Here is a 22500-nt window from a genome sequence, read left to right as displayed (position 1 = left end):
TTTACATTATTATAGTTTTTATTTATTATTTCATTATTAATATTACTTTTTTTTCGCATCCGACCTAGATATGGATCAAAAGGTCTCCTGTCGGCATGCTCCGCCTTTGTAATCCTTTGTGTGTGTGTGTGTGTGTGTGTGTGTGTGTGTGTGTGTGTGTGTGTGTGTGTGTGTGTGCGTGTGTGTGTGTGTGCGTGCGTGCGTGCGTGTGTGTGTGTTTGTGTGTGTGTGTGTGTGTGTGTGTGTGTGTGTGTGTGTGTGTGTGTGTGTGTGTGTGTGTGTGTGTGTGTGTGTGTGTGTGTATGTGTGTGTGTGTGTGTGTGTGTGTGTGTGTGTGTGTGTGTGTGTGTGTGTGTGTGTGTGTGTGTGTGTGTGTGTGTGTGTGTGTGTGTGTGTGTGTGTGTGTGTGTGTGTGTGTGTGTGTGTGCGTGTGCGTGTATGTGTGCGTATGTGGTTATGTGTATTGAAATACTTGTATATTCATCTATATATTCATTGAGGTCAGAAGCTTGTCCCAATTGGAAATATTTTGTTTTTTACGCCCACTGTCTTACAGAAGTTGAAACTCGTTTTTCAAAGCTGGCACCTCATTAGCATGATCGAGCCGATGGCGCGCTGGTTTTAGACTCCTTTCACAGCCACAGTCAGTCCAACACGCTCAACACTACACATGGGTTTTGCACTGTCACTACAACATTATAAAGTCAGATGAATCCACTGGGATGATGTACAAATGTTATATGGATAGTCCCGTATGGGTTTGCTCTCTCTCTCTCTCTCTCTCTCTCTCTCTCTCTCACCCTCGTTTTTTAACTAACCTTTCCTAACCTTATCTAACTTTACCTTACCTGAACTTAACCTAGCCTAACTTAACCCAACCTGCCGAGATCCAAGCCATTCTTCAGAATTATTTTCTTTTTGTATATTTTCGAGTTTCTTTCACTTCCCATCTCAATCTAAGCATCAGGAAATACACACAAACCCTATTTACCCTGATGGTAATTTTCCGTAACTCTCAGAAGGCCATTTCATTCAGATACAACAATTCCTTTGTTACTGAGGAAATTAAGTGGGTTTTCATTAGAATGACAATTGTGATGGTATTCGCATTCATTTGAATAAATCGTGTTGGGAAAGTCCGTATATTAACAAAAGGTATCATGTTTGTTTCATTGTCATACATTTGAATTAGAATCAACCACAAAGAAACATAAAAGTTAGGACTGATACTATAAGCTAGCTACTCTCATAATCACATTGTATATTCATATGAAGTGACAATTCATTGTTAGGCAACAGATATTTTACTGATAGAGAAAGGAAAAAATATATGATGGAAATAATAACATTAAAACAGAGAAAATCGAACTGACAGAATTAAAAAACAACAACAACGTAATTTACTGTAATCTAATTAAAACCCTGGCCTATGATTAAACATATAGTACTTATCCCCTATAACAAATAGGCTACCAATGTTGATATATCGTCGGTAATATCCAGCGACAATGTCACACCAAAGAAATGAATTTACAGAAGTAGTAAGAGAAATATTTAAGGCAATGGATAGGAGAAGAAGCTGAGGAGCCTACGCTAGGAGGTGCTGAATAGCTGCGGCCTATTCCATCCCTTTCACATTATGCACCTAGAGTGTTGGTGAAAATAACAGTGGCTGATGAGAGTCGAAAAAAAGTGCGAGGTTCAAGCTCAAGTAACCTCTGTAAAGCATAGCCTCAAGCTAGAGTGGTTTAGCTAATACAAGAACAGTATATCGTGCTGAGTATACTCAAAGGAACTTTTGTAATTACAGAAAAATGAGCATATCAGCTAGAATTGAAGCGAAAATAAATACATATTCTAAATATAAAATATAACTTTTGCAAATATTTACGATGGGAAATACAAATTTTCAATTTGGGATGGCCTCATTTCATTTGCACCTAAGTAAAAATAAATGATTATAAAACATTTTCGACACCGTTCCTTTGGTGTTCCATGGCGTCATTACCCTTCATGAGAGAATGACATCAAATTTTATTACGCCATTTCACCCTGGAGGAAAATACGCCACAGAGACCACACGGAGTGCCTTGTCCCGTGGTACCGTCCTATGGCACCGTCTGAGTATGATGGAGTTGGCACTCCTTGGGACACTTGTCCTTTTCTCTACAATGGCACACTCAATAGTACATTTGACTCTTGCTGGCGCCAGACAAGCAAGGGTAGAATCCCTGCTGAAGGGGTTCATAACTAACAATTTCATTTCAATGAAGCTGTACTTCACAAGTTCTGTTTAGTTAATAGACAGAAGGCGGATATGAGCTCATCCATGCAGAACAAGTAAAGGCAAATTCAATAGCCTCCTTCGCTACGGTGGAGTACTTCATATATATTATTCAGTCGGGAAGACTGAAGGCCTAAGCGTGGTGTAGTAGCAAATGGTTTAACTAAGACAGCCCTAAACCATATTAGATAATGGTAATTGTGTTAACTTTAGGATTAACTACAAGTATAGCGTTCTCAGTCCAGAGTCAAGACCAAATTATCCGTTCCCCCAAGTCTCTCTTGCAGTAGACTCACGGCTCCCAAGTAAACGGCAACAGCCACCGGATTGGTTCATAAGCTATTTTAGAAAGAAATATCATTATTGTGTTGTTGTCTGGGTAAACAGTCTAATGGTTAACCTTCGGGAAAATTTGTTTCTGCAGTCAGACCTATTCTGTGCTGGTACTTTATTAGTGTTGGATGGGTGACCTGAACGCAAACGTGCTAGCGTGGCTTTTGCTTCTCTTAGGATGGATTTTTCTGTAAGTCTGAAGGCCGGTGGGGGAAGGGGGGTTTGATGGCGAAGAGAGTTTAGGGGTCGATCTTGAAGAGGTGGTTTTGTGATTTTTTGTTTGGATGTGTTGTGTGGCACAGGTGTTAGATTGCTGTGAGTTATTTGAGCTGTTTGAGTATTTTGCTACTCGCGTTCTTTTACAGTGAGTTGGTTGTACTTGTATAATGTAATGTGATGAACAAGTAGGGCTCAGGGCACTTGGGATTGTTAACACAACTTTTGATAACAATTCATATCTCACTCGAACTGACAAAGAATTTTTTATTCCAGTAAGAATCTCTTCCTCATATACCGTGAAAGAACTTTATCACTGAATGATAACCAAAAACAAAATATATAGCATGCCTCATGCGGAGTTTCAGAGGAAAAGGTTTTGCATGACAGTGCAATAATGGTTATTCTGATAGTTATGGCTGTCAAATGGACGCCAATGATTGTGGTACTGAGTTACTAAGAGTCGTGGCGGTGACTGCACCAGTAATGCCAATAGTGCTGTTGGTGTAGATATTACTTTTGTTCCTGTTGGAGAAAATAGAATTGCCGATGTTGCTAATAGTGTTGATATAGATATTACTCTTGTTCACGATGACGATAATGGAAATTTTGGTGTTGCTAATGCTTTTGGTGCAGCTGATGTTTCTGGTTGTGACTTTGGTGGTGAAAGAGATGGAGATGATTGTGGTGACGGTTGACGGTGGTGACAATTGACGGGGGCGACGGTTGACGGTGGTGGTGACTATGATGGTAATACATTATCAATAATCTGAAACCTTTTAGAAAATGAACTCAGTATTGATATAGTCGAGAATGACCGAGGTAGTTCGCATTATCGAGGTCATCAAGTTAATGGCAGAATGTAATGACCATCGAAAGTCTTTCATCATATTAAGCATCACCAGAATTCTAATTACATAAAATGATACTGAAGGAGACCGCGAGATATAATAAAAAGAAAAAAAAGGGGGAAATTAGAGCAGGTGAAGAGGTCACTGAATAAAAAAGAAGAAAAAATAAAATAAAAATCATCATATAAAAGAAAAGTAAAGCAAACATAAAGCAAAAAGTCAAAGAAAGAAGTGTTGAAGAGTAAAAAATATATATATATGAAAATAAGAATGAATAGATAAATAAGGAAAAAATCCCTTTGACAAAGGTCACAGTTTTGGGAACCAAAATATTAAACCTTCATATGAGGGGATTAAAAGAAAAAAAACAAACAAACATGAGAAATGAGGGGGAAAATTGAAACCATGAGGGAAATGAATGGGCAATATTGTAGAAATCTCAATCATTAATATGTATTTCTTATTGCATTAGGTTAACATTTATTTATAATAACAAATAACTCTATAAGTTTGACCACCAATTTGTATTTTTCTATAAAAACTATTAATGAACGAAGTATTAGAAACAACTTAAAACTCAACAGAAGTACTGAAAAGCTACGACCCTTAACATAAGAATATAGAAGTACATTACCACTTATCATCTCCATTCATAAAGTTATCTAACTTTCTCTTTCAGAGCTCGCTATATGGTTACTAAGTCTATTCAATTTGTTAACAATTCAATTGGTAAACCAATTCTTGTCTATTACCTTCTAAATTTTAAATCTAAGCATAAATTACAAAATATAAATATTCAAGCATAAATATAACAAATATAAAACTTACGTCCTTGCCCGTTCGGGTTGATGGCATATTTTAGGATGTCAATGTTGCAAAGGAATCGATGAACTATCTCGGCTCCTTAAAGTACAATAACGGGGATAGCGTTATTGGAAGCGTGCTGGCCTCTCATTCTTTTAGTTGTGAGATCATCCCGCACCTTTCTCCGATTCCCAGCAGTGAGAGTGACAGTGCCCCAACTGTCCCTAAATCGCACAATAAGACAAAGATGATGATTTCGGGTGATGCTACTCAGCGTTCCCTGCCGTAAGCTACCTTCAAGAGAAACGGAGCAAATATAACCATTATGTAAAAATATATATAAATATACAAACACGGATTACCATTCCTTTTATACTGCTTGTTATATTTTCTTTATTCTCTATGACGTCTATTCTCTATTCTATTCTCTATTCTCACCCCGTTTGTAGCAAATAAGACGCAATAAGTTCAGTGACAGAAAAATTAAGACATTTTTTTTCTCCTTTGTTGTTCCAATGACCACAATAGACTACTATGGTTTCCACAACTTCTGAGCCAAAAGACATTTCAAATATTCAAAAATTCATTCAAACATTTTTCTTTGTTTCCATACTCTTAACGTTCGAGAACTGTTCAATTTTCTGTTTATTCACAAACTTATTAGTGCTAACTACAACAAGGCTGTATTATAATGATCTTAAAATGTGATGGCAGCTTCTTGGTTATAACCAAAACCACAGAACTACTTTTATATATACCGGTATATACATACATATATATATATATATATGTTAATACATATATATATATATATATATATATATTTTTATATTTTATTTATTTTATATATATACATTTTTATAAATATATGTACACACACACACACACACACACACACACACACACACACACACACACACACACACACACACACACACACACACACACACACACACACACACACACACACACACATATATATATATATGTATATATATATATATATATATATATATATATATATGTATATATATATACATACATATGTATATATATATATATATTTAAATATATATATAAATATATATATATATTATATATACATATATACATACGTATATATATATATATATATATATGCATATATATATATATATGTACACATGACACACAGGAAACACAGTCAGAGAAAATATACTTCGAAATTCAGAAGAATCCTATATTTCGGCTATCAACTGTAGCCCTCTTCAGGAAAGTACTTTCCTGAAGAGGGCTACAGTTGATAGCCGAAATATCGGATTCTTCTATATTCAATATTTATTTTCTCCGACTGTGGGTTTCCTGTGTGTCATTTACAAATGTGCTACGACATTTCTGTTTAGAAATATGTAATGGGTATATATATATATATATTATATATATATATATATATATATATATATATATATATATATATATATACATATATATACATATATATACATATATATATATATATATATATATATATATATATATGTATACAGTATATACATATACATATACATGTACATATACATATACATATACATATACATATACATAAACATATGCATATACATATACATATGCATATACATATACATGTACATGTACATATACATATACTGTACATATACATATACATATACATATACATATACATATACATATACATATACATATACATATACACATACATATACATATACATATACATATCCATATACATACACATATATATATATATATACATATACATATACATATATATATATACATATACTTATTCATATATATATACATATATATATATGTATATATATACATATACATATACATATACATATACATATACATATACATATACATATACATATACATATACATATACATATACATATACATATATATATATACATATACGTATACATATACATATACATATACAAATACATATACATATACATATACATATACATATGCATATCCACATACATATACATATACATATACATGTACATGTACATGTACATGTACATGTACATGTACATGTACATACACACACACACACACACACACACACACACACACACACACACACACACACACACACACACACACACACACACACACACACACACACACACACACACACACACACATATATCTATATATATATATATATATATATATATATATATATATATATATATATATATATATATACGTAAAAATATGAAGTCTGGGATCCATATAGGAAAAGTGTAATCACTAGACTCAATTCCAGGATTTATTTGCTCGATGTTTCTATTCCCGTCAAGGAATTGTCGTCAGAGGGTATAATGGATACAAAATCGTGAACTAAAATATATATGGTCAATGTGGTATACCTTGGAAAGGTTCACACTCTCAATTTCATATAAAAAGAAATAGTCTCTACAATATTAATTAAAATAAAATAGAATTTACATGAAATTGTGACACCAAATAAAATAAGTTTCTACGGCTATGATCATAAAACAAATGTAGCAAGAAAACATCATTTATGTAATACAAACATAAAAACACCAGAATAAGGTCCAAGTATGCAAACCAAGGTCGACCAAATGTCCGCAATGATGAAGGGGGAACAAAAGGAGGAGAAGGTCTCGAGTACAAAGTGCTAATTGCAATCAGATATATAAAAATAACAACAATTTTATATAATGATAAAAAAAAGTAAAGAAAATAAAGAAGACTAAACTGAAAAAGGGGAGATAGTAGCCTGGGAAAGGGGAATTGAAAAGTTGCACTGGAAGACCACTTTGGAGAAATAAGGTCGGCCAAAAGAAACATAGTAATCAAATGAAAGGTTGTAAAAAAGCAGACTGAGACTGGAAAAAACTGGAATACGATTCCTGGACGGGAATCAAAACGTTGGGTAAATAAACCCTTGAACTGAGTCTGGTGTTTACGCTTTTCCGATATGGATCCTAGTCTCCATATCTTTACATACATTGGACAACATTACATTGTTGAAGTGCTCAACACAGTCAGGAAACGGGAGAATTATGAACTCAAGAAATGCGTCATCCATGAACAGTTGCATTTTTGTCACATGTGCCGCAATCGCAACACGTTCACCTCCTTTGCCCGAGTTAGACCTCCTGTCAATACTTGAAAAGCCAACGACAGAGTATAGACCTGTAGTCGTCGACTTCTAAAGTGCACAAGAGATCATCATTATAGTAGAATACACAGCATCAATGGAGACATCACCCCCTTCAAGAACCACTTTATTACAGGCAACTCATTTTGATACGATACCAGAGAAGATCACTAACCTCAGCCAGTCCAAATATCTAATCAAGCGGAGTTCTTTTGAGTCCAAGTTCCATCGGTTGCTGGACACGAGAACACCTGTTCCCACAAGATAGGTGACCAATATCTCCAGTAGGCAACTCACGAATGCAGAGAATAGTGTGTTGGCCAGTGACCTTAACTTTAATGTTCAAGGCAAAGTCAACCACGCAGAATTCCTGGCCGCTGCAGAGTTAGGAGTAAACTTGATGGAAGGCACGCCTGGGGACAAACAGGCAGTAGGGACTAAAATAGTAGAAGCATTGAAATCCAAACAGAACAGCCCTTTCCTGACTACTGAAGAAAATAAAACATCGGCGGTACTACGTAGAGATAGCTCAATTGTTTTTTAACCGGCGACAAAGGGAGGTCGATTGTCGTTATGAACAAGGAAGACCATGACCAGAAGACTGACGCTGCTTCAAGATACCCAGGCTTACACCATCTTACCTCAAGATCCAACCAAGAAATTGCAGTCCAAAGTTGAACGAGAGATGAAAGAACTCATAGAAAAACGGGTTATAAGTGACGACGAGTAAAAGAAAATAAGGACAGGGGATTCTACCATCCCTAAGTTCTACGGGTAACCAAAAATTTACAAAGAAAATATTCCCCTTCGACTCATAGTGGCTTTTAGAGATTCATCGACTTACCATCTTCTTTGTACCTGGCAAAACTTCTCAGACCTCTAGTTACCAACTCACCACACATGTTACAGAATTCAACTGACTTCATCAAAAGAATCAAAGGACTTACCTAAGGAAAGGAGATATTTTGGTTTTCTTTGATGTTCAGTCTATGTTTATTTCCATCCCACGAGAATTGGCAAAAAGAACGATGAAGTTGGCCATGGAGGAGAACCCGGGATTCTTGGCTAATCAGAAACTTTCCATGTTGGAACTCATGGGACTCTAGAGTCAACTTACTTCCCCTTCAGGAATTACACCTATCACCAACACAAGGGCACACCTATAGGTTCGCCTATTTCATTTGTGGTGGCTGAAGTAGAGATGCAACGTCCAGAGCCTCTACTGCTACGTGCTGCACTTTCTTCTCTCAAATTGTGGACTAAATACGTGAATGGTGTGTTCACCCTTTTGGACAACAAGTACGTTGAATATTTCTTCAGCCACATCAATAGTATCGAACCGGTCATTCAAGTTTCAATAGACCTGGAGAAAGATGACCAGCTGCCATTCCTGGACATCAACGTCAAGCGCAAAGGTGATACCCTTAGGACAAGTCTCTACAGGAAGCCCACACACAAAGATCTCTTAGACAACGATAACTACCATCTAGATTGCCACATGATGAGGCTGAAATGAAACCTCATTTACATCCCAGAAGAAAGACCACACACGATACCCAGAGTCACAATTCCTTATATCAAAGGCGCTTCTGAGGTCACTGCCAGAGTTTTACGAGACAACGGAGTACAAATGGCGCACAAACCCCTCAATACCTTTCCCCGAAAATTCACCAAAGTCAAAAACACTGAAGAACATGCACAACTAGCTGGTATAATTTACAACATAGGCTGCACGGACAGTGACACGGAATACGTAGGAGGAACTCAGAGGAAACTAACCACAGGTGTACAAGAACACCAACGTGCAGTGAGGCAGGAAGACCCGAAATCATTCCTCTACACACTACAGAACATCAACACAGCATAGACTGGAATAAAGTGACAATACTACACAAAGAAAATAACAAAAATAAAAAAGCTAATCTTGGAATCATAGGAAATTGAGGGCAACTGTATAAAAAGAAATATTGATCTCAGTTCTATCTATCAAGGGATGAGGAGTAACGCAGACTAATTAATTTCATCTGTTTTTCCAGTCTCAGTCTGCTTCTTTGCGAACTTACATTTGATCATCAGGTGGCTATTGCTCCACCTCCTTTCTCCAAGGCGGTCTTCCAGTGCAGCTTTCCAACTCCCTTTTCAAGGCTTTAACCCCCACCCTTTTTTAGTTTTAGTCTTCATTACTTTCTCTTTTTTCCTTTTTTTGTTTGTTTTGTTTTTATCTTTATATTATACTGTTGTTATTTTTGTTTATCTGATTGCAATTAGCCGTTTGTATTTCAGACCTTCTCCTCTTTTTGTTCCCCTTTCATTATTGTGGACATTTAGTCCACCTCCGTTTACGTATTTGGACCTTGTTATGGTGTTTTTTTATGCTTGTGTTACATAATGATATTATTTGGCTACATTTGTTTTATGATCATAGCTGCACAAACTTATTCTATTTGGTGTCACAATTTCATGTTAACTTTATTTTATTTTTAATTAATATTTAAAGAGTATTGCTTTGTATATGGGATTGAGGGTGTGAACCTTCCCAAGGTATACCACATTGACCATTTATATCTGAGTTCACGATTTTGTATCCATTATGCACCCTGAAGACGATTCCTTTACGGGAATCGAAACGTCAGGCAAATAAATCCTTGAATTGAGTCTGGTGTTTACACTTTTGCAATTCTTATATATATATATATATATATATATATATATACATATATATAAACATATATATATATACATATATATAAACATATATATATATATATATATATATGTATATGCATATTTATATGTATATGTATATATATGTCTATGTACATGTATATGCATACGTGTATATGTATGTATATGTATACGTGTATATGTATATATGTATATGTATACGTGTATATGTATATGTATATGTATTTGTATTTGTATATGTATATGTATATGTACATGTATATGTATATGCATATGTATATATATACATATATATATATACATATATACAGTATATACACATATATATATACATATATATATACATATATATATATACACATATATACATATATATATATATACATACATATATATATGCTGGTACATTGTGACAAGTTGATGAAGGTGGAAAAAGAAGTCACGGGTCTAGTTCCGAGTTCCTGAGTTTATTCCTGACCAGTTTCGTTCTATGCTTCTTCTGAAGAAGCATAGAGCGAAACCGGTCAGGAATAAACTCAGGACCTCAGAACTAGACCAGTGACCTATTTTTCCACCTTTACCATATATATATATAGATATATAATATGTATATATATACATATATATATATATATATATATATGTGTATTGTTATAGTCAACCGTGGATTGTATGAATTTCAAATCTCCTGCCTGCTACTAACGAAGTTTTGTATATGGCTCATCACCATCAACGTCACTCTTACGTTTAAGTTCGTGTCTTGACCATGAAACATTTAGCCACGCCCCCCTCGACTAAATAAAGAGGGACCGGCCTTCAGCCAGACACTGACTCTGACTCTTACCTACAAGCAACCCCCCCCCCCCTGTGGACTTCACCTATACGGTCTCACCCCTTCGTCGCTGTAATATCGGTACACTCGTATGTCATTTCTTTTGTATGTGTTCATTTATGTCTTGGACTTTTATGTTATTTCTCTTGTATGTGTTTATTTGTTGAATATCCTAGTGTAGTGTGAGTGTATGTTCGTAAATGTTAAACATTAAAGCTTTATTTTCTTTTCTTATTGTAAATATAGTTTATATAAGATTCGTGCAGACTTCTATCTTACCTCTATTATAATTCTTACTTACAACCAGTCTCAAATAGAGCTTTTCCTCGGAACGTACTTTTATCTATTCATATTATCTATACGGTCCACTTTATTGTTATGGGCTTGCTCCCGATTTGGAACTCGACTTACCCCTAGACTCGAATGTAGTTCCCTACTTTTCATTAACTCAGGCTAAACCAAGCAAGTGCCATGACAATTGGGGGCCTGCCAAGGGATGGTAATCTATATTTACGTGAAATAGATTAGTGACCTGTAGGTAATATCGAAGTCTACCAACCACTTAACGTCAATTATCAGTAACACGTGCGATTGTCACTTTGTTCATTACTCCCATACACTCGCTGTCACTGAACTAGTTATGTTTTATCTATATATCCAATATTACGTTAGGTAGGATGATAGGATGTAAATTTATAAGCATTCGATTTGTGTTTAAAATACCAATTTTACGTTAGGTTAGATGATAGGATGTAAAACATTAAGGTGTCGATTATTCGAAGTGTGTGAGACCCTGACATTCCAGTAACTCGCCCAAATAATTTCCGGTATTTAACTACCAACTCCTCCCGAAATAACTAGCGTCCTTCCAAACTCCCCACTTGCTGTAGCCCTCACGTCGAACCATTGTAACGACCCCATTATAGTGACCTTTCCTCAGTATCTGTGCATAGGAGATTCATACTATCCCCCCACAACTTCAAAAGTTCAATAACTGCACACTAAGCCATGTATTCTAAGATTCAGACCATGAGTTAGCCATATTCTGATTCAGCGACAGTCTATGTGTGAGCTCTTTTCTTTCCTATCGGGAAACCTCTAAGCAGACTATCCGTAAGTTCGGACATATAGTCTAAGCGCTGATACCTTAGTATACAAACCGTCTATAGAATAAATGTTCATAGACCAGGTTCTTACAGAGACCCACCATAAATTTCACTCCAACCGAACAGGGAATTAGTCCATTTCCATATGTGAAGTCCAAGAATTGGTTAACACTAATTTTCTGGAGTGGAATTCTACGAGTATAGACACTATGCCTTTCAATATAGATAGTTTCGTCGATAATCCCTCAGTGGATCAGTTAGAGTATAATCTCAAGATGGATGACTGAAAACTGTTGGCTCAAACCTACCAAATTAATGCTCCTTCTAAATTACGAAAAGATGAACTCAAACAAGTGGTCATCGAATACCTCGTAGATTCATGTGAACTGGATACAGACGCATTCAAATTAATTCACCAGGAGAGTGCTCGTGACGTAACTGAAAGAGACCCAAATGTAAGCAACAGTGATCCCCCCTTGCAGCCTGAAGCCCGCGCTCTCCCCCACTCTCCCCTAAATAAATCAGTTGTATCTTTAGAATTAGAGAAAATAAAACTAGAGAGAGAAAGAATGAGACAAGAGCGAGAGGAACAAGAGAAAGATCGGGAGCTTGAATTAATGAAATTAAGAGAACGTGAAAGAGAGCTTGAATTAGAATACCAGCGTAAGTTTACATTGGCTGAAATAGATAGGAATAATAAATCTGCCCAGCTACTAAATAACCAAGTTGCCTCTATTCCCAATTTTAATGAGTCAGACCCAGAATACTTCTTTAGGCAATTTGAACGTCTAGCTGAGCACTTAAACTGGCCCGTAGAAGAATGGGTATGGATTATACAAAGCAAATTGGTAGGAACAGCCGCCAAAGTCTTCAACAGTCTTGAGGAGTACTCATCCTATGAATTAGTCAAATCTAGTATCCTCAATGCCTATCAAGTTACCCCTGAGTCTTACCGTCAAAAGTTCCGAAATTTGACCAAATCAACTAACTCGACATTTGTCGAATTTGCCTCTGAAAAACTCAGAATCTTTAAACAATGGCTCTCTGCCACCAAAGTAAAGACTTATGATCAACTCGTTAACTTGATGGTCCTCGAGGAATTTAAACGCAGAATTCCATTCCAAATCATGCTTCATTTAAATGGGAAAGATGTACTTGATTTAACTGAAGCAGCATTACTTGCTGATCAATATGCGGTACTTAACAGGTTGAACGTACAGCGGGGAAGTAATTTTGTAAAGCCATCAGTAGGTTCCCTTGCCACTCCCGATGATAAGCAGGCAGGAAAGACCTCTATCCCTACCCCCCTCTACTCTTCCTGTAACTACTGTAAGAAACCTGGCCATCACATCACTCGATGCCAAGAGCCAGGCTGCAGAATGTCAAAGTGCCCAAGTGGATCAAAAGCACCTACCCAGTATACTGGACCAAAATCTTACGGTCCTCATAAACCAGTGACCCATGTAGTAAAAGGTAACTTTTCCCCCTGTGAAGATGCCTTTAAAGACTTCAAGTCCCATGGGGAAATTTCTACTGTTGAAAAAAAAATCCCTATTACAGTTTTACGAGACACTGGAGCAGCTCAGTCCATAGTGAGCAAGCAGGCTTTGCCTGAGATAAGTAAGAGAATGACAGGAAGAGAAAGTAACTGTCAGTGATTAATCCTCTACCCGATCCATTGAACTAGCACGAGTGTTTTTAGAATGTCAGTTGTTCCAGGTAGAATTAGAAGGTGGCGTCTGGAAAGACTATGCCTGTCCCCGGGGTTGATCTCATCCTACGAAATGATCTAGCTGGTTATATGGTTGTTCCTCCTCCAGATATTTTTAAGTTTCCTAGTGACAAGACCCCTACTGTTGTGGAAGATCACCTTCACCCAAACATTTTTCCGTTTTGCGCAATCACCAGATCTCAAAATCCCCTCTCTGATAGTAATGTATCCTATAAGCTTGATCTCCCCAACCAAATAATTTCCCGAGAGAGCTTAATCAAAGTTCAACACGATGATCCCACCTTAAAGAATTTCCATAGACTAGCGGTCGATTCCAGGGAAGAGGTCGACCATTTTCCAGGTTACTATTATCAGGATGGTATCTTGATGATATGTAGCAAACCTTCCAACTGGTCTGACAGTGATTCTTGGGCAGAGGTTCACCAGATAGTTATCCCTTTATCCATCAGAAATCAAGTAATTGAAATAGCCCATGATGGAGCTGAAGGACATATGGGAGTCAGTAAAACCTATAAGAAAATGAAAAAATATTTCTTCTGACCTAGTTTGAAAAAGACAATCTCAGAATATGTGAGGTCTTGCCGCATTTGCCAAATGGTGGGCAAGCCAAACCAGAAAATTCCCCAGGCTCCCTTAAGCCCCATTCCAGTTCCAGATGAGCCCTTTGATAAAATTATTATAGACTGTGTTGGACCCCTACCTAAGACCAAAAAAGGAAATAAATTCATTCTTACTGTCATGTGCCCGGTAACGAGGTATCATGAAGCTTTTCCTCTTGAGAAAATAAATGCCAAAGTTATAGTTGACACATTGTTCATTTTTTTTACTAAAGTAGGATTGTCAAAAGAAATTCAATCCGATCGAGGAACTAACTTCACGAGTGACCTCTTTGCCAGTATCCTAAAGGAGCTAGGTATTTCCCAAATCCTGTCCCCTGCTTATCATCCGGAATCACAAGGGGCATTAGAACGTTTTCATCAATCTCTAGCCAATGCTCAAAAAATATTGTAACCAATCCTCTTCTGATTAGGATGAGGGGTTACCACTAATGCTGTTTGCTGTCAGAGAGACGGTTCAACAGTCATTGGGATACTCTCCCTTTGAACTGCTCTATGGGCGTCAGATAAGAGGGCCCCTCAAGATTCTGAAAGAACAGTGGTACCAGGAAACTCCTCAATATCCTAACTAGACAGTAAATCAATTCTTGAATAAATTAGAAAGTTAACTGCATAATGTAGGGAGCATTGCCTTGGGAAATCTAAAAACTTCTCCACAAAAAATGAAGGCTCATTTTGACAAAAAAGTTAAAGTTAGGAAATTCAATCCAGGTGATGAAGTACTCCTTCTCATACCAGTTCCAGGGACCCCTCTTTCTCTCAAATTCCAGGGCCCTTATGTAGTTTCTCATCGGCTGGATAAGCAAAATTACGTAGTCCTCACTCCTGACCGCCGTAAAGATTCTAGACTCGTATACATCAATCTAATGAAAGAGTACGTCCTTAGAAAGCCTACTGATGCGCTAGAGAGACCAGTATTATGCCTTGTAAAATCCCCCCTTATCGATGAACCTAACTTACAAGAAGTCGATACAACTGCTCTCAAGTCCAACTCTCCCCACCTTGGAGACCCTATTTAGTGCCTTGAGCACCTAGTTGAAAAGAAATGGGAAAGCATAATTCGATTATTCGAGAAACACCCCTCCGTCTTCTCGGATAAACCAGGATTGTGGACCACCATTACTCATGACATAGAATTGCATCCTAATGCTCTTCCTATCCACCAGACCCCTTATCGCCTCAACCCCCACAAGGCAGAGAGGATGCAGAAAGAAGTGTACCTGTTGGAGAACGGACTAGCTGAACCTAGATACTCCCCCTGGGCATCGCCGGCGCTTCTAGTCCCGAAGAAAGGTGAGGACGAGTGGAGGCTCTGTATCGACTATCGGAAGCTAAACGCGGTGACAGTCAAGGACTGCTACCCGTTACCCCGCATCGACGCCCTCGTGGATAAAGTGGGAAGAGCTCATTTCATCTCTAAGGTGGACCTGATTAGAGGTTACCACCAAATCAAATTAACCCCCAGAATCCAAAACTTATCCTCCTTTATCATCCGCTTTCGGCCTCTTTAATTTACTTGTCTTACCTTTCGAGATTTGCAATACCCCTGCCACCTTCCAACGTGCTATTAATCATACTATAGCCGGCCTCCCTGATACTTACGCCTACCTTGATGACCTTATCATCCTAGCAGATTCCTGGGGAGAACACCTCCGTAGGTTGGACGCCTTTCTTGAGCGACTTGCCAACACTGGGTTCGTCGTCAATCTGTCTAAGTCCATCTTTGGCAGCGCGACGATATCATACCTGGGGCATGAGATAGAAAACGGACAGTACTTGCTTGAGCGACTTGCCAACAATGGGTTCGTCGTCAATCTGTCTAAGTCCATCTTAGGCAGCGCAACGATATCATACCTGGGGCATGAGGTAGAAAATGGACAGTATCGACCAAAGCAAGCGAACGTGGAGGCCATCCTGAACTTCCCAGTACCATCCAACTGGAAGTCTCTCCAATGGTTCTCGGGGATGGAGGAGTTCTACCGCCGTTTCTGCCGCAACTTTTCTTCCATCGCGGCCCCTCTTACCGCCCTCACCAGTTCTAAGGAGAAATTCGTCTGCTCTCCAACCTGCCAACGCTCCTTCGAGACCCTTCGGCAGTTCCTAAGCAGCGAACCGGTGTTGAAGACCCCAACTACTCCCAACCCTTCGTCCTCTACGTAAACGCATCGGGAGAAGTGAGAGAAGGGGTCTTGCTGCAGGCAGACAACGACACCCGGGCCTTGCATCCTATGTGTTACTTCTCCGTCAAGCTGCTCCCCTACCAGCGATCATATTCTACTGTGGAAAAGGAAGCCTTATCCCTAGTATCTACTTTCAAACATTTCGAGTGTTATTTGACGTATCTTGGTCATGTAACGCTCGTCTACTCCGACCACAACCCTCTTACCTTCATTGAGAGGGCTCGTCTCTCCAATCAACGAGTCCTCCGGTGGGCCCTTGTCCTCCAAGCCTTCAATTTTTGCATGGTCCATATCAAAGGAGAAGAAAATATAATTGCTGACACCCTGTCTAGGGGAGCGACCAGCCCCCTAGATTATTCACGGTGACCAAGGACTCTCTAGTCCAGCTGCCCCTCGTTACGCTGGATTTCCGGCGGGGGGTGTTATAGTCAACCGTGAATCGGATGACTTTCAAATCTCCCGCCTGCTACTAACGAAGTTTTGTATATGGCTCATCACCATCAACGTCTTTTATACGCGTTTGAACCTTGACCATGAAACATTTAGCCACGCCCCCCTCGATTATATAAAGAGGGACCGGCCTTCAGCCAGACACGGACTCTGACTCTTACCTACAAACACCCCCCCCCCCGTGGACTTCACCTGTACGGTCTCACCCCTTCGTCGCTGTAATATCGGGACATCGCATCTTTGTGCAAGTATATTAGTGTAAACTATTTGTCTTGGACTTGCATGTCATTTCTTTTGTATGTGTTCATTTATGTCTTGGAATTTTATGTTATGTAGTGTGAGTGTATATTCGTAAATGTTAAACATTAAAGCTTTATTTTCTTTTCTTATTGTGAATATAGTTTATATAAGATTCGTGCAGACTTCTATCTTACCTCTACTATAATTCTTACTTACAACTAGTCTCAAATAGAGCTTTTCCTCGGAACGTACTTTTATCTATCTATATTATCTATACGTTCCACTTTATTGTTATGGGCTTGCTCCCGATCTAGAACTCGACTTACCTCTAGACTCGAATGTAGTTCCTTACCTTTCATTAACTCAGGCCAAACCAAGCAAGTCCCATGACAATATATATATATATATATATATATATATATATATATATATATATATATATATATATATGTGTGTGTGTATAAGTATATGTATATGTATATGTATATGTATATGTATATGTATATGTATATGTGTATGTATATGTATATGTATATGTATATGTATATATATGTATATGTATATATGTATGTATATATATATATATATTTATATATATATATCATAATTCTGCTTATGTGAGTTTAAGTGTAACAAAGAGGGAGAGAAAGAGAGATAGGGAGAGGGAAAACTTAAGGCTAGAGAGAGAGAGAGAGAGAGAGAGAGAGAGAGAGAGAGAGAGAGAGAGAGAGAGAGAGAGAGAGAGAGAGAGAGAGAGAGAGAGAGAGAGAGAGAGAGAGAGAGAGAGAGAGAGAGAGAGAGAGAGAGAGAGAGAGAGAGAAGGAGGCATGACGTAGGTTGGCAGTGAGACAGACAGACAGGCAGACCAACAGACCATACAGAAGGACACAGGTATTCATATGATAATATTTAAGTTCTACATATCAATGCATTTAATCAAGTCTTGATATAAGATTGGAAAACTTCAACTCACTGGACAGTATCAGCAACATAATAATATCAGTCGTAAGGAAATAATAGATCAAGAATAATAAGTTGGTGGATGAAGATCCAAAGTAAAATTTTCAACTAGCAGACAAGAAACTCGAGAAGAACTTAGATCAAGAGGACAATCGGGAGGAATTCAAATATTAGGGGCAAGTCATAGACGAGCATGAGGAGAAGGAGGAGAGGGAAAGAAAAAAGAGAAGTGGGTAGAAAAGGGAGAGGAAGAGAAAGAGGGGGAAAGGGGGAAGATGAGCAGGAAGAGGATGGAGAGAAGAGAAAAAGAGAACTGGGTAGTGTGGAGGTGGGGAGAAAGAGGGAGTATAAAGAGTTGGAGTATGAAGAGTTGGAGGAGGAGCAGTTGGTGGTGGAGGAAAATATATACAGATAAGGAGATAACACAAGGCGAGCGAATAAGAGAAATGTGAAGAGGAACGATCAGAATGAACTGAATGAAGAAACGGGAGACCTTTGGGGGCGTAAACACAGTGGATAGCTCTCTTGAGGAGACCCCAGATATCACCCACGATATATCAAAATTGTAAAAATACATCGTTTATTGCTTTGCTATAAATCTATTTTGTTTTTTACATTTATTGTATAGAAACTACTGCATATAAAATTCGATCAGATACTCATGAACGAAATATATTTACATGGTTGTAAGATATCATAGTACAGTTCTGGCTGTGTGCAGCTGTACTTTGTAGCACACAATGAATAAGAAAATAGACGAGTGTCACAGGGATGGAGATATGAGGAAAAGTAGACACTGGAAAATGATAACGTAAAAAAAAGTAAGTGCACTTATGAAAAATATCAATGAATAAACAAATATTTCTATGAAAACTAAATAAAAAATGGAGAAATCATCAAAAGAATTGTGAAGGAAAAGAATAACTTTATGGTGAAATGATAATTAAAAACGATGATTTGCTTTATCTAAATACGGTGGTGAGAGATATTAAGTGAAATTAGAAAATAACCGGTAGAGTTGAAAACGAAACAAAATTCCTAGACGTGGCAGAGAACATGGCGATCATAAATTCAAAGTGAGGGACAGAGCTGAGACGAAAAAGAGCTCAGATAAAATAGTGGTGGGGTGGATGGGGCTGGAGATAGTGAGGGGGAAGCAGGGGGGGGTGAAAAGTCAAACAACAGTTCCTGTTGAAGTTTCTCAAGGATGAGCGACAAACAGTCAAAGAGATAAAGATCTTTGGAAAGTGAGGGAGAGGATGGATTCCACCCCGACTTCTGGTAAACAACATGAGTGTAAGAGAAAGCGAGATCGTCAGTGACTAAAGAAGGTAAAAAAAATTGTGTTCACACAGAATGTGGAATATATGTACACATCATGTGTCATAATCTAAATAATGTGTAACAAGAATGATAACAAGAAAAACTTGTTACGAATTCCAAACAGGAATAAATGTTGCATGTAGAGTAGTTTTACTTAAAAAATAAGTAGTAGAAGAAGAAAAAAGAAGAAGAAAAAGTATGGGATAAAAAAGATCAGCATCACTATTGGACGATATGTTAGACAAGGAAATAATGATGGTTTCAACGACAGGAACAAAACAAACAATATGAACTATAAAATAAACACAAGCACCAAATATAAATGAGAATAACTTAGGAAACTAAAACCTTTTATGCTGCATGTACCTTTATACGAGACCACGTCCACAGAGCATCTTTTATCCCTATTATGCTGTATGAATATAAAATTTGAGCCCTCTGGATTATTTGAAGATAATCTTAAACGTCTTCGATACGCTAGGGATCATTAGAGACACGGTGTTAAATATATATGAACGCAAATGTGTGTATAAATGATTATTTTTCTGAGTACGCGAAAATGGCTTGAAAAAGCATTAGACTACAGTGAATGTGATAATACTCGTCACTGTTGTTAGTACTAAGATGTCGCCGATAATAATAGAAAGGATACTTGCCAAGACACGCACAGACACATACGCTTTTGAAATGCTGTCTCTCTTGACCGTAGATTTCGTCAGCCAGGATTTCTTTCTTATCCCCTTTTTTATAATTTCTTCCCTTCTCTCTCTCTCTCTCTCTCTCTCTCTCTCTCTCTCTCTCTCTCTCTCTCTCTCTCTCTCTCTCTCTCTCTCTCTCTCTCTCTCTCTCTCTCTCTCTCTCTCTTCTTTTTTTTTCTTCCATACCAGGTGATGCTTTTATTTTTCTTATTTATTTATTTTTGGGATTCCACCAGAAGATTCCAATCACCTTCATGCCAAACCTCTGTTGTGGCACACCGGCCACCGCTTTGCCACTTGTTTACCGGATCTCACTTTTCCTTCTATTTTGTCACATGGTAAGTTATCTTATCTCTGCGGCATATTCTTCTGAACAAGGTAGACTCAATAAAATAGGTTCTCGTTCTACTGATTTTTTGAACTCTAATAAATCGTTTGCTCGTTGAAATTAATTTCCATTGTTCGAAACTCTTAGTAATAAGGCCCCCAAAAAATCCGTGCGTAATTCGTTGGTTTTTATAATATATCCATTGTCAAAATGAGACAAGCTATTTCAATTCACCAAACTGAAGTCGACCCCACTCCCGTTATTATATGTGACAGTTAAGTCACTGGACTCCTAAGACTTGAGGAGCGCTCACACGAAAGGTAACTACTCGTATTAGAGATAAATGGCTGCATTGCATTGATGTCTATCTGGGAGATAGTCTGGGGTGAACTAAAGGGTTCTTCCCATTGTTTTATTTTATTTTATTTCATTTTACAATTACTATTATTGTAATTAATACTATCATGGTAATCATTATCATTACTGTTATACAATTGTGTAGCTTTATGTAATGATAAATACAACAAATATATTTGGAATGCTGATTGTGACAAATATTTGATTACTATTACTCCTAATTATAATAAAAAACTGTTTTCATCTTTGTTTTCTTTACTAACATTTGTAAAACCACCATTATCGCCATTATCATTATCACTTATCAAGATTGTATGATAATGATAATGAAAATAACGGCAAAGATGATGACATGGGTAAGAAGAGCAGGTGTAAGTGAAGAAAAGGCAGAGATGGAAGAGAATAATTTTAAATGAAAGAAGGAAAAAAGAAAGATGCCTTGAAGGGAGAAGATATAGATGTAAGAGAGGGAATTAAAAATATCAAGGGCCAAAAAGAAAAAATAAAGGAAAAATAATTCAAATAAAGATAGTTAAAAAAAACGAACTGATTATCTTAAGATTGTGACGAAGGTCAGGCCTGGCAATTAAGAGGTGAAAAGATAGGGATACGGACTAAGGAGATAGAAGTAAACGAACACCGTGAATGAAGTGCAACAAATACAACAAAATAAAAAAATAAGAGAAAAGAAAAAGTTCGACAGCACGAAAGAAAGGAAACATAAGAGAAAAAGAAAAGTACAAGAAATGTTATTGACTGGAATGTAAAAAAAAATGTGAAAGGAAAGTGTAACAAAAAATAGACAATATATAAAGAAACAAAGGAATCGTTGGTTGAAAAGGGAAGGTAGATGAAGGGAGAGGAAACAGGAAAGAACGAGAATACTGTAAAAGAAAAAGAAGTAATTCTGTCGACTTTGCAATAAAAGGAGTGGAGAGATGAAAGACAATTAAAACCAAGAACGAAGGAACGAGCACTGTTTAAAAGTATAAAGTGACAAGTGACAAAATGAATTAATACAAAGAAACGTAATACATTAGAAGATATTACTATTAGAATTAAAATTTGGATATAGAATTAGAGTATGGCTTCAGTGACTTATGCAAAGAAGGAATGTAATGAAAAATCAAATGGCATACAACGCACAACAAAAGGAAAATAAACATAATATGTTGAATAAAACATTTTACAGAGAATGTTGGCAGTGTAATAATCAATTACAACGAGGAGAGACAAAGAAGAAAGGAAATAAGTATTCTTGTCAAAGGGATAAAAACATATAATAAAAAGAAAAGGAAATAGTAGACTTAGTTGAAGATTATAAGAAAGCTCAAG

This window comes from Oratosquilla oratoria, chromosome 3, assembly GCF_046742065.1.
Source record: "Oratosquilla oratoria isolate Oo_2021 chromosome 3, ASM4674206v1, whole genome shotgun sequence".
In the NCBI taxonomy this organism is placed as follows: domain Eukaryota; kingdom Metazoa; phylum Arthropoda; class Malacostraca; order Stomatopoda; family Squillidae; genus Oratosquilla; species Oratosquilla oratoria.
Note: the sequence above shows the minus strand (reverse complement) of the source record.